Source organism: Drosophila subpulchrella, chromosome 2R (assembly GCF_014743375.2).
Source record: "Drosophila subpulchrella strain 33 F10 #4 breed RU33 chromosome 2R, RU_Dsub_v1.1 Primary Assembly, whole genome shotgun sequence".
Lineage (NCBI taxonomy): Eukaryota > Metazoa > Arthropoda > Insecta > Diptera > Drosophilidae > Drosophila > Drosophila subpulchrella.
In genome coordinates this window covers 1785384-1801717 of record NC_050611.1, presented here as the reverse complement: position 1 = coordinate 1801717, position 16334 = coordinate 1785384, and the positions used below count along the sequence as shown (strand labels likewise).

General features: G+C 40.1%; 1 protein-coding gene across 5 annotated transcripts in view; it reads left to right on the top strand.

Moving 5' to 3' along the window:
* Positions 1-16334, top strand: part of LOC119551748 (metabotropic glutamate receptor 2) — a 114836-nt gene that overhangs the window by 55785 nt on the left and 42717 nt on the right. The window lies entirely within an intron of this gene.

Here is a 16334-nt window from a genome sequence, read left to right as displayed (position 1 = left end):
TTTAGGTGTAATTGCAAAATTATGCAAAAATCACAGACTGCCGGCAGGTCGTTGGCAGATAAGAGGGAATTGGATTGACAAGAGGATGAACGAGGGTAGCAGCCCGGAACTTCGCACACCTTTCGAGCTGGCAGGTGTGTGGGCCGGGTGCCATTTCCCCGTGTCCTGCTGCCTCAGGATGTTCAATTTCCTAGCCCGACTTGCTGACATTTTGTAATTTAATGTTCGTTTATTCTTGACCTCCTGTCACCCCTTGAGCGCATTAGAAAAATGGCATGGGGCAGTGTTAATTGCCAAAGTCTCTGTCAGTGTAATTCCCTCGGGTCTGTCGGCTTTTAATGATAGTTTTGGGACCTGAGGGCACTAAGCCTCGGTCACGTAGCTGTGATGAATGCCAGAGCCTGAATGTGGCTTTGTCTTCTCCGCTTTCCCAGGGCACTCGCAGACTAATTTTGGGCTACAGTCTGCTGGATTTTGGACCGACCTTTGTTTAATTGCAAAGAAAGGCAATTAATAAACGTTTCTCCTGAAATCCCTACCCTTGAAATACCTCTTTTTTAGTTTCAGCATTATGAGCAGCCGTTTCAGCAGTTTTCTCTTTCCTAGAAGAACCTATATAAAAAGCAGTCACAAAAGAATTCGAAGTAAGGTACCACAATTGCAAGAACTATTTCTATGAAGTTTTGAAGTTTCTTCACAGAACAGGCGTAAACCAGCTTTTTGTTGAGTACCACATGACTAATTGCATTTTAATGCGCTTCAAAATTAATTATCCCCAAAATAGTTCAAAGTTGAAAATGCAAATTCTGAAGACGGGCTTTTTATTAATTCCCTTTAACATGCTGCTCTTGCACCAAGTATAATGAGATTGCAGCTAATGAGCAGTCAGTGGCAGTAACTGGCGTTTCAGTCACAGGAAGTCACAGAAAACAGCTAATTAGCAAACAAATTCAGACAAGTTGAAGTCAGGAGTACATGCCTGAATGCTGCGGAGATGTCAACATAAATAATTATGCCCGCGTTCAGCGGGCCGTGTGCTTAATAATTAAAACGAATTAATGTCTCCTAATGAGCATGCAAGGGACTGTCTCTCCTCACTTTTCTATTAATTTATTTATGGCCCGAAAGGCCGTAAGGGCGAAAACGTAAATACCCGTTCACTCCGTGCATTACCTGTTTGTTTTACCTGTTGCCCCGTGGTCACGCCATTAATTCTCATGAGTAAAATAATTAGAAAATCAAATAGAAAAACACCGAGGTGGGTCTGCGTCAAATGCTTTTGCGGCACTCTGGTTGTCCGGTTGCATCCCATCCGGCGGAAACGGAAATGGCGCAACTGTGCTGAACTACAACTTGCGCGTACAGTTAGGCAACTGCAAACTTTTGGCTCCAATGCTGCCGACGGGTGGGCGTGGCAAGCGCTGGAATGGAAGTTCGCCAAAGGATTTCGCTACATTGCCCTCTGACGGTAGCTGAAAGTTTGTGTGCAAAAGGACACACTGAAAAAAGACAAATGTTTTTTTTTGAAATTTTAAAATTTTATTTTGACTTGGGGAATGATTTTATCCCTTTTTATATTGCATTTTGTGACGTCAAGAGCATAAACCTTTTCCTTAAAAGTACATAAATTATGTATTGTTTATTAATTTTTTTCAGTGCAGCTCAAAGAAGGAACTTGATAATTGAGCTAGGTATGGCTTAAAAGTTCTGAGATAAAACACTAATAAATAAAAGTTATCCAACAATGGCCTGCATTGAGGGTATTCATTTCGTATACAGTCCATTTCCCTTTGAAAAAAGCAGTCATCGCCTTTGACTTAGAGAATAATTTAATCCGTTTCAATATTACATCTTGTGATGTAAAGAGCAGAAACCTTTTCCTCTAAAGTAAAAAATAATTTGAATGAATGAATTCAATTTTTTTCCAGTGCGGGTAATAAAAGGAACTTGATAATTGAGCTAAGTACGGCTTTAAAGTTCTGAGATAAAACACTAATAAATACAAGTTGGCCAACTATCGCCTGCATTCATTTCGTACACAGTCCATTTCCCTTTGAAAAAAAGCTGTCATCGCCTTTGACAAGTGCGAATTACCGAAGCGAAAGACAAAAGTTTTGCGGCTGCAAACTTAACTGATTAAACCCGATTTGACAGCGGTAGGCGGGAAATGCGCACGTGAACAGGTCAAAGGTAATTACTTTGCTTGCGGGCTACTGGGAAATCTGCAGTCGTTTTGAAATAGTTACAAATTTCGGTCGTCATGTGGTTTCTGCTGTCACAACTTGTTTGCCAAGTCCCACTAATTATGCAATTATTTTTTCGCATTTCCCTCGCTGACTTTTTACGACTTTTTTACGACACTGCGCAACTTTTGCCAACTTTGCAAAAGTTATTTTTATGGCGCCGCGAACAAGTGGTCAGCGATTTAATTTTAATTGTATTTAGATAAGATTTAATGAGTTTTTTGGTGCGGCAGATAGAGAATAATGCAAAAGTTAATCAATGTTCAGGGATGCTAAGTCGGTTGCAGCTCCTTTTCCCATTACTCGTACTTTAGGATTGCGCAGTTGAGTCATTTCAATGGCAAAGGACAATCAAGCCATATACTCTGCGTGCGGCTAGTACATACATATGCTCGACTATGATATATTTTCATGGTGCCTGCGCAACGGCATATGTACGCCATAAAATATTTAGTGCTTAGTTCTGTGGCCTCCACATGCGCATTTTTGGCGGTTCCACTGGATTACCGTGAGCAGCAGACAAAGAATAAATAGAGCGCTTAGCAAGCCCGAAAATGCTGAACAATAGACCATTCCTTGCCAGTTAAACACTCACGGGTAAAATTATAGAAACGATCAAATATACCTTACTAAAATAGGCAACAAGAAACTATACAAAAAATATTTTAAAGTAAGTTCCAGCAGAATGATATAAAACATTTTTGAACGTTCGCAAAGTATTTATTTTTAACTTTTTTCCAATAATTTCTTTTTTACAGCTGTACAGTGTACTCCATGAACTGTTTTGAACTTAAAATCATTTGTATTATCATTGATCAGTTTTAGTAAAGCATTTCTTTAGAATTGACTAACATTTTTAATGACGAAAATAACAGAATCTAAGAAAAGCAGGGACCGAAAAAAACAGAAACGTAACAACGAATTTGCAAGTATGCAGATACATTCCTAATGTAAAAAGTTTATTAATTAGTTTTCAAAATAATTAATTTTATATAAATTTAATAAATTGTATTTTATAAGTTTCAAATAACAGTTAGTTATCACTTACATTACAATTCTATTCGTAAAAGTCTTTCATACCTGTTATTAAAGACTTTCCAAAATAAATTCCTTAAATACTTAAAACTTTGGAACATTTGTTATAAATATAAAAAACGTTACAAATGCATGTTATCTATAAAAGTTATAACCGTTAGGGCTCCCGAAGAAAACAAATTTATGGAGGTTCCGAACGTTTCTAGGTTTTTCCTGCAGCTAAGTCTGGAAAAATTTGTATTTTGGCTTTCAAGGTAAAACTAAAACAAAGGATATTTTTTATAAAGGGTTGATGTTTATTTAAAAAAATTATTTATTGAAATTGCAGTTTCTTTAAGTTAAGAACTAACTAAAAACGCAATCCAGGTGGTTTCTATTGTTTTTCCCTTGACTTTATGTATGAGTGTGTGGTGTATACTACACCGTACTATACAACGACAAGCAGCAATAATGATCTTTTTGTTACACATGGGCGGGTGGCCAAAAGGGGGCGGGGCTGAGCAAACAAACATCGCACACGCACACATCCTCGCAGGAGTGCAAATACACACGCACACACAGGCGACCAGCATTTATTTTTGTTTGTCATGACTTTGCGCTTTTGCTGCGAACTGAATGGAGAATGTAGAAAGCAGCAAGCAGCATGGAGAAAGTGGAAAAGAGAAAGCGGAAGGGAAAAGGGCAGTACACGCCATTTTTTCGGGGCTTTGTCTCTCCCTTTCCTGCCGCTGTGTTTGCATTTGTTAGCATACAATTTGGCATCGGCACACAGGGCGGATGGATTATTATTTTGTCGCTAAAATCAACAACCATTCCGCAAGGGCTTTTGATGAATGCGAATGGGGAGGAACCTGCTCTGTAGAAAGCGTGACTGCAGTGGATCCTTGTCTTGGATAGAATTCCCCTTTTTCTTGTCTATCCCTCTTGGGAGGGAAGCTAAAGATACCAGGGATTGCAGGGATTTAACTACATAGGCTTATCGTATACTACATTAACCATTTTAGAGCTTTTTAAATTGGAGTTTTAAGCAAATTAGGTTACTTTTTATTGGATAAGCCCAAATAAACATATTAATATTAAAGTATTTTTAATTAGCATTTTATGTTTGCCAACCATAACAAATCTCCTGTTTTGCACTCGGTTGACATATTTTCCATCTAATCCCTTTACATATAGTGAGCAATAAAACTGTTTAATCTTTAATTTTTTTGCTTGTCTTGTAAAGTTTACAGTGTAAGCCGGTGTATTTTCAAGCTAATCCTATTAAATCAGTGATCAAACACAGATAGTACTGTGTTTTTGATTGATTTTATATAAATTTGAATAAAACCTTTTAGTCTTTAACAACCTTACGTTAATTGTTTTTATTCCCCGCTGTTTGATTTATTTTAGCTTAATTTGAATAAAACCTTTTAAACTTTCAAGACCTCATATTAATTGTTTTTACTTCCCGCTTCGTGGACAGCTGACCTTTGACTTGTAGAGTGGTTTACTCCGTAACGCCGTAATTAATTCAGCAGCAGTACACACGTTGAATTTTAAAAATTGCGGCTATTACTTAAAGCCCTGAGCTCTAGATGAAATATGAAATTATTTGCCGGCCATAAACACGTCCCCATGGTCAGGCAAGGGCACATGGGCACACACGCAGTAAGTAGGCAATGGATTTTTTCAATTTGCCTTGCTGGCCAAGATGTTATGCAAGTCACGCGCCAATCCGCCCTGTGTGTGTACACTGTACAGTGTACCATGTACATATATATACTGATTCGCATGTCAGTATGTACGTTTGACGGGGAGGTTGGCAGTGGTAATTCAGAATATCATGTGCTCAATGGGCTGTGAGGCTGGGAGATTTTCCCGCCACCGCCCCGTCGCTGTTGCTCTTTTGATTTATGCGACGTTTCCACACATTTGCCTGCCATTAACATTTTGCTTCGTTGCCTGTCAGCCGCCAACCTTGTCGTCATTCCCGTCGCCGGAGTCCTTGTCCGTTGTCTTTTGTGTGTCAGCAGTTCGCTGTTCTCCAGCAGACACCACCGCCTTGTTCTCGCCCAGATTGAAATTGATTGGCAACTCCTCTGCGGATGCAGCGGGGCACCTCCGGAGGAGCAAACTTTATCTGAGGACAAACTCCTGTTGGCGCAGCTTGAGGAAAACAGCAGGGATGAGGACCACGACTGGTCTGCTCATGAAATTTTAATTTAAAACTCTTTCCGCAAACAGAAGCGAAGGAATGCAGTTCTATTGAGCTCTATTTTATTTTGCGGTGCCATGGCTTCTGCAGCACCAAAAGTATTTTTTGGTCAGGTGGCCACGGGGCGTATGCTTAATGAAAACACAGAATTGAGGAACTCCTTTCGAGCGAATGTGAATGCAATTGGCCCGGCTCGCAAGCTGAAACATTGCTGAAGTATGGCATAACTGCCAGGGGTTATTTCGGCCCAATTTTCCCACAACATCTTGGCCACACATCAGAATGTTGGCTGTTGCTGAGTGGCTGCCTAAGTGCCCGGCTGTCTGGACCCGTTTCGAGTGCCTCCAGGACTTCTCTCCATCCCGAACACATGTGCGGGCCATATTTACGCCGAAACTATGTTTATACAAGTATAAGCAGCCGGCTCTGCGACCCAACCCAGTCAGAAATAGAGCACGAAAAAGGTGCCCAGGTCAAAGGGCGAAGGATGGCCACGGGTGGGTGATGGAGGGGGAAATTGAAATTTATATTTACGCAGCCCATAAATTTCTGGCTTTTCGGCCCGTTCGCTCTGCTGTGAGCTAGCGCCTAGGCGGCTGTCAGTGCTGCCAAAGCTAACTTTTTTCCAGCGGGGCTCGGAGGACCACACACAAAAGAAAACCTTCAGATGTTTGTCCTCAAAATCCATAAATTTTATTTAAATTTGCTATTTTAAATAAGTGATTGCAAATAGCATTCATTTGCAATTCTTAAAAATACATACATTTTATTTAAGTTTGCTATTTTAAATAAGGGCTTGCAAATAGCATTCATTTTCAATTCTTAAAAACACATACATTTTTTTCAAATTTGCTATTTTAAACAAGTGTTTGCAAATAGCTTTCATTAAATACATAAATTTTATTTAAGATTGCTATTTTAAATAAGTGCTTGTAAATAGCATTCATTTTAAATTCTTAAAAACAAATCTCTTACAAATACGACTAGAAGTATGCTACAAAAATTGATTCGCAAGTCCCTATTTTTCCCTGCATACTTTTTGACACCTTTAGAAGGACTTCAAAGCACAAGTGATCAACAAAGGAGTTTTATTTCAATATCAAGTTAGGACACCTTTTTACAGCTGTACTTAAATTTAGAAATACTTTTTGAATGATAAGTCTCATTATTAAATTTCTTTGTTAGCCGCATGGGAACATAAATTCCCCACATGTTAATGGCTACCTTTTGTGATCTCCTCTAGGCAGCACTGCGGACACGGCCTACTTGCGAAAGTGGGTGCCCTGTGGGCGGGCGGCTGACAAAGTTGAGGCCTGTCATGTTGCATATCCCAACTTCTTGGCTAACCCACGCACGTCTGCCGACGACAAGCTTGGGCCGGGCCCTTGTATTCTGTTTGTGCGTGTCTGCGGCATGTAATCGAATTAAAAGTTGGAGCATGGAATTGCTTTTAAGGCACTAGGCCGGCGTCAAGTCTTTAATGCTTCATGTGATCATTAGGTGCAGGCCGTGGCAAATCTTTACAACTTGCAATCTTTGCCCAATTGACAGTCCTGCGAATGCGATGCTGGCACGCAATCAGCCAGCTGCCAAAATACCAGAATGCCAGAACACTCGGGGAGAAGCTAGGGCCCCACTCGGATAATAACTTAATTACAGTTTTGCAGGCTAGTGGGGCGTGCGGGCTTTATATTTGGGCAATTACAGTGGGCTGCGCCGCACCTGGAAGCAGGCAGGCGGCCGGAAACATGTGTATTATCAAATGCCAGTCATTAGACGCCCGCCGCCCCTCGAGTGGTAATTTATCTCAAATGCTCTGCGGTCTACACGTGTACACAGACACTCTGGCTCCCGATGACAGGTGATTCCGATGGCGGGGCGAGGACGACGCTGGTTCGGCAGGGGCCTTGAGCGAAAATAATTAAGCCCTGTTATGCGTAAAGCATGAACATCCCGAACTAGACAGCGGCAACAGTCCCAACAACATCCCGGCAGGTTGCTTAGTAACCAGAGATGGCAGCGTGACAACCAAAACTTTGCGCTTTGAGTGCTTTTAGGGAAAGTTTTCCCGGCTAGTTACATGCCATGTAAGTGCAGGAAGCTGCAGCGAAATAATTTAAGTTTTAACAGTTTTCCAAGTGTCGATCGAATAAATGATAGCTGGAACAAAAGTGGACAAAGTTTTACGGTGTGCCAAAAACATACTCGAAACAGAGACTCAGGGGATGCCAATTTTAAACAAAACTACTTGAAACCATTTACAAATGTGTCCAAAAGTATGCTGTGAAAAAAAGAACCGCGGTTTGAAAAATATCGTAGCATACTTTTAGACATTTCTGAAACTCTTATAACGTTAAAAGCTATATCTAAAAAATTAAAAAACAATCAATGTCTTTAAGTTTTATTATGTATTGTCCAGAAATAAGCATTATTTTTTAAATAACTAAGATTTTGAAGTAAATTGTTAAGAATTGTTAAATGCCATCTTAGGTTTCTAAAAGTATGCAGTGAATAATAATATTTCCTTGGCCATATTTTAGCATACTTTTATCCACCTAACATAACATTTAATAGTGCTTCAAGAACCCTATTGATTTATGTGGCACCCCATATACTATTTCCCTTTTCGTGGATACACGAATTTCGCATCAATTCAAATCGTTTAATATTTATCCCTTCTCTTTCCCAATCGCCGAATTCTGAGTGACTGGCCCATCTGGCTGTTGAAGCTGCCTATCCATTCAAGATACCAGAGCTATCTGGCCCACTCAGATCATCTCTAGGAGGCTCTTCCCTCTCTCGGCCACTTTAATTGGCACTCGAGACCACGTTTATGGCGTCTGCTTGGCTTGCACTTTCGCCCAACGCCATTAGCCACGAAAGTTAACCGAATGTCGACTGTAGCCACCACGCACCCGCCCACCAATTCTAGCCCTTTGCCACACGCTTTTCACTTTTCTTCTGACGGGCGTGTTAGTGGGTGTGATTGTGAGTCTAAGTGTTTGGCTAAAACGGCATTTATGCTCACATTTTCCCACAGGTATGTGTGTGCGATGATTATGCATATTTAGCGACGTCTGCGCCGGCGCCTAATTGAATATGTATGGGCAGGGCGGCGGTCCGGGAGCGTGTCGAGTGCGACAGAGTGGTAAATTAATTGGCTTTCGGGCGGGGAGCCAGCTTTCTTGTTATTTTTAGCTCTTTTCGCCAGCCATAAAGTGCTCAAACTGTTAACCCCAGCCGAGCCAATGGGGCCTAAAGTCATGCCGCAGGAAGCCGCAATTGTTAACCACAAACCAATCTTCTGGTTTATAATTGACTTGGTCCAATAAATCCATGGGAGATAATTAAATTTACACGATTACCAAAGTCGTTTATCTAGTTTGGCATGGTTCTTTACTATGAAAAAAACAGAGCCAATTTAAAAATAACATTGCCTTTATAACTTCCCAAAAAGAAGTATTTTCTCATCAGCTTCAATTGGTTTCTGTTCAATGAAGACAAAAATTCGGCAATTAGAGGCCGAAATCAAAGCACAACAGAAACACAAACTGAAAAGTTGAAGTTAGTATCCTGCTTTGCCGGCCCGTAATTAGGGCGATCAGGATCCATCGAAGCAGGAAGTAAAATTTAGGGGCTTTTATTCCCTTTGGCGTGCTTTTACGGTTCCGGCTTTAATTAAAAGTGAATTCAAGCTCCGCTGGTCGACCAGTGAAGCTGGTCGCCTCCGCTCTTACAAATTTCGTCCGTTATTGGCAGCCGTGCGGCGTATTTAAGCCGTAAAGTACAATTTGGGACATGGTCGTGAAGGGCCCGGAAACAACAAAAAGCCGGAATCATGTGACACATTTGACCCTTTTTAGCAGCCTCCACTTGGCATAATCAAAATCAACGCTGCCTGGCCGCTCTTGCAGCTGTTGTGTCGCCTGTTTTTCAGCTTTTCTGCTTTTCCGTCCCGTTGTCTAACTCGCTTGGCTTTCCCTCTTGCCTTTATTGGTTTCATATTAAAATTGGCTGTCAAATGGTTTGCAAACTGCTGTCGGTTCCCATTTTCCAATTGTGTTTTGCTTTCCGTTGCATTCCGGAAATGCTCGAAAACCAAATATGTTTCGAGACCCTGGTAAAAGTTTTGACAACTGAATATACAAGCGTTTATTGTTTGGAATAAATGTTCACTTTCCCTGGCTGCTAGCAGGTTTTTGAGTTGGTTTAAAGGTATGCATATAGGGCTAATTTAAATTCCTAGGTGCCTCAAAAATGCCATTAAAGCTATTTCCAACCGAAACATGTTTTGTTCAAAGTTTAAAGGCCCAGGACTGTTTTAGCGGTTTATATTTATGATACTATTTTTTAATATGTTAATCACTAAAAAAAATTATAAATAATAATTTTTATAACAACACAGTCAAATAAACCATTTATTTAAAAAGATATTTATATATTAGCTTGGCTGCAAACGACTTTTTCTAAAAGTTTGAACGATTTGTACTTGAGCTGTTATTTTTTCGGGGCGAAATCCTTCTTTGGAATGTTTTTTTGAACAAAGCCCACTTTTTGTTGTTTTTTTTTACCCTTTTTGCGTAACAATTTAATGTGCTTAAAGAATTTTGACACAATTCTGGTAATAATATCGAAAATGGCGACCCTTTTTCCGGTGTCCTTTGACCGAGCAAGGAGTCAGCCCTTGGCGAGGTCAAGGGTCCTGGTAGCTTGCCAATTATACGAAACTCTGGGCATTAACTGTGCTTAAAAACAGCTGAAGCCACCCACCCCACAAAACCTTTGTCTAACCAGTCCTTGTGGTGCGGCTATTAACGTTTGCAGACAACAACTACTTGCAGCTGGCAAAAATCATCAGGATTTTACATCTTTTCGTCTTTTACTCGGCCTGCTTATTTATTTTCCCTGTTTATCTGCCTCATCGTAAAAATAGAAATAAAAATATTTATGCGGCGCAACGGGTTTTTTCGTGAGTTCTTTTTATGAGCTCGTCCGACGAGCTATTAAAAGCCGAAAGCGGGAATACATTTTTTGAAAATTGGCCGACGAGCCCAAGGAGTGGGCTAACTCAAGGACGAGCCCAGATTCGGAGCGGGCATCCAGGGCCCGGGACCTTTTTTTTATTAATTCCAATACATTGAATTTTCGTAGACAAAAAGCGTGTTTAGCATGGCAAGCCGATTAAGGCCGGGCTGAAAAACCTTAAAGCCTTTAAAAGGCTTGCCATGCTGGCCCACGGAATGGACTATAAATTTTACATTTAACGTGGCCCGGGGATGACACTTTCCGGGGCGGAAAGAGGGCCAAGTTGTCCGCCTCCAGATGCTGGCAGCTCGCCTGCTTCCAGGACATTTTTATTTATGAGCTGGCAAATTATGCGCCATCAACGCGGACAATTAGAAACTCAATTGCTATGCCGGGTCCTAGAAACATCCTGCTCCCCTCGCCCACTAGACATTCAAAATTACTTGTCAGCCTTGGCTTAGCAAATAATTTTGCATAGTTATTGGGCCCTTGCCGGAAAACCGTCCCTTCAAAAGGGCTTACAAATTTGAGAGAGGCATCTTTTAAGATCAAGACAGGGAAAAACTTTCTGAAATATCTAGCTCTTAAGCTAAGCGTACTTTTTTGACAGACACATTAATATTCTTTAAAGTTCATGTCATCTACCAAGCCCTGGTCATTTTGAGAATTTAATTAAATCCATTTCCCAGTTGTCTCTAGCAGATGTGTTTTTAAAAGCCTGAAATATAAATGCATAACAAAATCAAATGCAAATTAAATGGTATCTGGAAAAGATACAAAAATCGCTTATCTAGCCAGAGTTGGGCTGTGTAAAACAACACTCGCTTGTTAAATTTGGAATAAAAATGCCAACATGTTATGTAGCTTTTTTAGTAACAGATATTTTCCCATATAAGCAAAAGACATATTAAATTTGTGAAATTGAGGGACTTAAGTTCCGGTGCTCAATTAACTTTTCACTAAGCCCAATATCCTTGCGGAAGTTTATTTTAAAGATTTATCGGACTGCCTTAACGGGTAAATCCGTTTAATTGCTCAGTCCCGGCCAGAGTTCGAATCATTCCATCGCTTAGGCAACTAATTGCACATCAAAAACTTCGGATGGAAACTTGATAGAAACTTTCTGTCTGGGCCACAAAACCCTTTTACGATGTACTAAATTCAACGCACTCCAAGGTCCCTGGTCAACAACAATGCCCGGCTGGTCATAAAAGTTGGAAAATCAAAATGGCATTTTTCGACGCCATCAAAATGGCATTTCGGTGCAGCAAGCTGGCGGCAGTGCTAGACCAGAAAAACCGCAAATCCGCATGTGAGTCTGCTGTGCTGTTAACTCATTAAATAGGGCCAAAAAACAAGGGGCAGCGGTGCGTATGCGTAACATTGTAGCCGTTTTTATTAGAGCCCTCCGTGCTGACAGCCTGTTCCCGTCCAGGCCAACAACTCCCACATAATCAAAAGCGGTTTAGCTGCTTTCAAAAGATAAGCGTAGCTCATTGTGGCCCGTCCTCGCTTTTCCGCTTTCCCGGCTTTCCTTGGATGGGTTGACTGTGCGACATCCTGACTGTTTGTCATAATAATAAAAATGCCAATTTGTTTTATGGGCGACAAGTTAAGCTTGCCTTTGCTTTGCTTTGATGTTGATTTTTATATTATGATGTGGGCCCCCATCCCCATCCCCCGAACCACATCCCAATCGAAATTCCCCCCTGCATCAAACTTGCTTGTTTGTTGTTTCGGACCTGGGCCCCAGACACGTGCTCTTTGATAGGTATACCCGTGAGTCCCGGCTTTATACGTACACATAGTATGCACCGCACTCGGTGGATTGTCTCTCGCAGAATGAAACTCGAGTGGAAGCTGTATTATTGAAGGCGACAGGAGCCAGTAGGAAGTTGTTAAATATTTAAAAAGGTTACAATTCGAAACAGCCGCCCCTTGTGTTTCCCTCCAGCATCATGTGAGGAAAGGCAGCCCATTGTTTCAGGAATATGTCCATCAAAAAAAGATCTGCTTCGACTGGCAAAAAACATACAACACTCTGCTGCAAGCTGCATGCCAAAACAGCAGCATACAAGAGTCATAAATCACAATCTGCCACAGGCTATCGCTGAAAGTCACAGACTACGCTTAGCCAACTACAAACTACAACATGATTTATGACACTTGAAAAACAAACTAGGAAAAGGCCCGGAAATTGAGTTTAAAAATCCATTTTGCCATGAATTTCTGCCACAGATAAGAATACTGTTTTATTCAAATGAAATAAAAAACTAAGAAATGGGGATTACTTCCTTTGATGGGCTTTTTACGGTAAAGAAAATAAGCATTTAAATTAAAATTAAATAGTGCAATTTAACAGAAAAACAGTCGTATGTTTTTCAACGCTGTCATTCTCGTCTGTACAAAAAAATAAATATTCTTTAAAGGGTCGTGGAATTTAAAAAAATTAGTTGCCATTTAATCATGGCTTTTTCAATTGCATAAAAACAGTTTTGTCTTTTTTTAAATACCTGATGTTGGTTAATAAAAACCTAACACAAAGTCTCTGATTTTGTTTATGCTATTTTTATAGTAACTACTGCCTGTCCACATTTTATTCATGTTTTGCACTCTATGTTAATTTTAATTGTATTCATCAGACGCATATTCTTTGAATCTGCAACATAAACAAAAGTTTTTTCACTTCACTTGTCTGGCCAATGCAAATTAACACGATTGTTTTGAGTTTTTCTGTTTTCCTCTGTTCTTGCTTGGTTGTGCGAGCGCCCAATTTGAATTATTGATTGCTGAAAGTTTCCTTTTCCCCGCCAAATGTCTAAATTTATGTGTCACCCATCAAGTCGGCCACGCCCACGACACACCTCCGCTGCAAAAAAATTGCTTTTCAGCCAATTTGGATACACTTGCGTTGTTTATATTTTTCATACATTTTTTCTTTGCGAAAATTGTTTTTCCCAAAGTCTTTGTCTTTTGAGCTTTCGCCTGCGAGGCATTTGAGGCTTCTGTACTCGGCTTCCGGCTGTTATCAGCCATCGACACTTGGGACTCACTCATTTGGGTTGCAGGATGTGTCGCCCTGCCTCCTTGGGCGCGGCGTTAATGTAATTTGGAAGCCGAGGAGGGTTCCCGGCGCTTTTTGTTTGAACTCCGGCTGACTGGCTCAGTGGCTCAGTGGCTCACTGGCCGCGGGCCATGCCACGCCCCTTTCTCCCGGGGGTGTTGACTTTATTGAACCATTTTTTCCCCGAACCTGATTGACTCGTGGCCCCACTTCCCCGCTGCCCGTCTCGCTGTACTTTCTTAGCCTCCTGGCTTTTATTTCGCTTGCCGCAATTTGCTTTAGGTTCGCCTTACACACTTAAACTCAACCGCAGCCGCAGTCGTGCATGCCCTTTCAGCCCTCCTCACCGATATCAGTCAATTTCAAATGTCAATAAAATGGAAATTTTATAATTTTACTCCGCGGCCAGGAGGAGTTTCCACTCCCTCCACTTTGCACTCTCCTGCGGCGCCTTCAACTTAATGAGATTTTATTTATTGACTGTTGATAACAGCAGCACAGCAGTACGGTGGGAAAATCGGTGGGCAACCACGTCTAGGATGCTTCTCATGCGGTTTTGAGCGCTTTATGAAGCCTGTTTTATGGCTGCTTTAGTGGCTGAATTTGGTGTTAGCATAAATGCCGCTCGCAGCGGCGCATACAAATTTATCTTTCGTCGATATCAATCTTAACGTCGCAGCAGTTAAGCTCAGAGGAAAATCTTATAACTCGTGGAGGTCGAAGAAAAGCTACCTGCTACCTGCAGCCAAAAGAAAATGTTTTCTGGGTTATATTTCGTGCAAGGATTCCCAAGTTGAAAATATTTCTTTTCAGTAAGAATTCGTAATGTTTAGAATTAAGTTCCCAATAATGAGTAAGAATGGGTAAGAAGATCAGAGTTAAGTTCCCAAAATTGGGTAAATTTTTTTTAAATTTTTTGATGCCCATTTGATGGCGCTATAAATTTTCTTAGTTCTTAACATGTCAAAGAACAATTTTTTACTTGATCGTCATTTCCAACATATTTTATTTTTCTTACAAACTATTTTATTTTTAAGAAAAACCATAATTCTCTCTCCACAGATTAAAGTCTTTACATTTTTAAGCTAAAATTTCCTAAAGCTGGTGTACTTAGTTATATAATACATTTGATTATGGATTTATTGTTAAATTATTTAAGTTTGTGTTACTTTCGAGATTGTTATTTAAAGATACTTTCTATGTAAAAATTAAATTTAAAATATAAAAATAAAATCAACATACTATTGAAAGAAATTGTAACAAACCTAGAAGAACCCTGCCTCTTCAGAACCGATACTTCAAGCCTCTCTAACTTCTCGAAATATATTTTCTTACCCAAACATACCCAACGTCTGTTGGATTGATATTTATGCGTCTGGCTTTTTATATCCACGAGTTAGTCGTATCCTTTGCCAAACAAATATTATTGCAAATTTGGCTGTTTGGCAGTCACGCATAAAAGTAAAAATGCCAGGACTACACATGCACGGGTCGCCACTTTGAAGTTCCCATTTTTCGGTATTTTATATTAATTCTGTCTATGGATTTTTGAATTACATAAAATGCGATGGCTTCACGTGTGTGCTTTGCTCAGCACTTACGGAGCTTGGTTGGTTAACTTTGTTTTTGCCGTTTTAGTTTTTAGTTGCAGGGAATGGGGGCATAAATGTGCCAAGGCACGTCTCAATCGCTCCCCTTTGCATATCCGCACACATTTGCACGTAACTTTTAATGACAGCCCACAAATGCGCAAATGAGTTTTAATTAAAAAGCTGGAAAAATAAAGAAAATATAAACATTGCACTTTCACCCGATGTGCATGCTGGATAATTCAGGCCCACAGAAAAACTGTGGATCGATTTAATGCCGTAGGCGTAGGGTTAAACATTTAAAGCCGCTTTACTGCGGTGCATTCTTAAACAAAGTTTTATGCAAATGAAAGGACTTTTCGGAAATGGACTTCAAAAACATGAAATATTCAACAAAGGAGAATAAATTGACGAATCGCTACAAAACTCTTATGGTTCGCGGAAGCGGGTAGCAAAGAATGGATTTGAACTTAAATATGTAACCATTTTTCCGCCACTGGCTGGCAGCTTACACATTTCAATGGGGAAATCAAAATGTTTCATTTAAATTTTACATTCAAATTGAGTGGCAGCACCACCTGGCGTATTTTACTTAATTGGGCGACACCCCCACAGTGTTTTTTCGGTATTCGGCGGAGAACAGTGCGCATGGGGGATTATTAAGTTTTTGCCCGGGAAGCTTTTTGCTGCCCAAAGCAAACACAGCTGCCGCTGGCGGTGTTTTTCCAGACGAGAAAGTAATATTAATTTCATATTCGCCTTTTCAGCATTTCTTTTAATTAACTTTAAACGTGAACGGTATTTTTATCCCAGTTTCTATAATCGATCCCTTTACGCACAGAAGAGTCGCACAAAAATACGTATTGCGTGGAGATGAAAAAGTTTTCAACAGTACAAATTTTATCTACATATTTAATATAAGTATTTACAGATCGTTTGATATAGATAAGTCTGTAGTGAAATAATAATACTTACTTTTAATTTGTTAATATATTTACTCACCTTTTTACTGAGCTATAGCTTTAACATTGCCTTAAAAATACTTAAATTCAGTGACATGCATGACTTCTAATAATTAGTCTTATCTAGTAGGTTTATCTAAGCAAAGATCGGACACTTGCAATTTAAATTGCCCCAACTTTTATGAGACAATCAGATACCGAAGTTTAAACACATTTTCA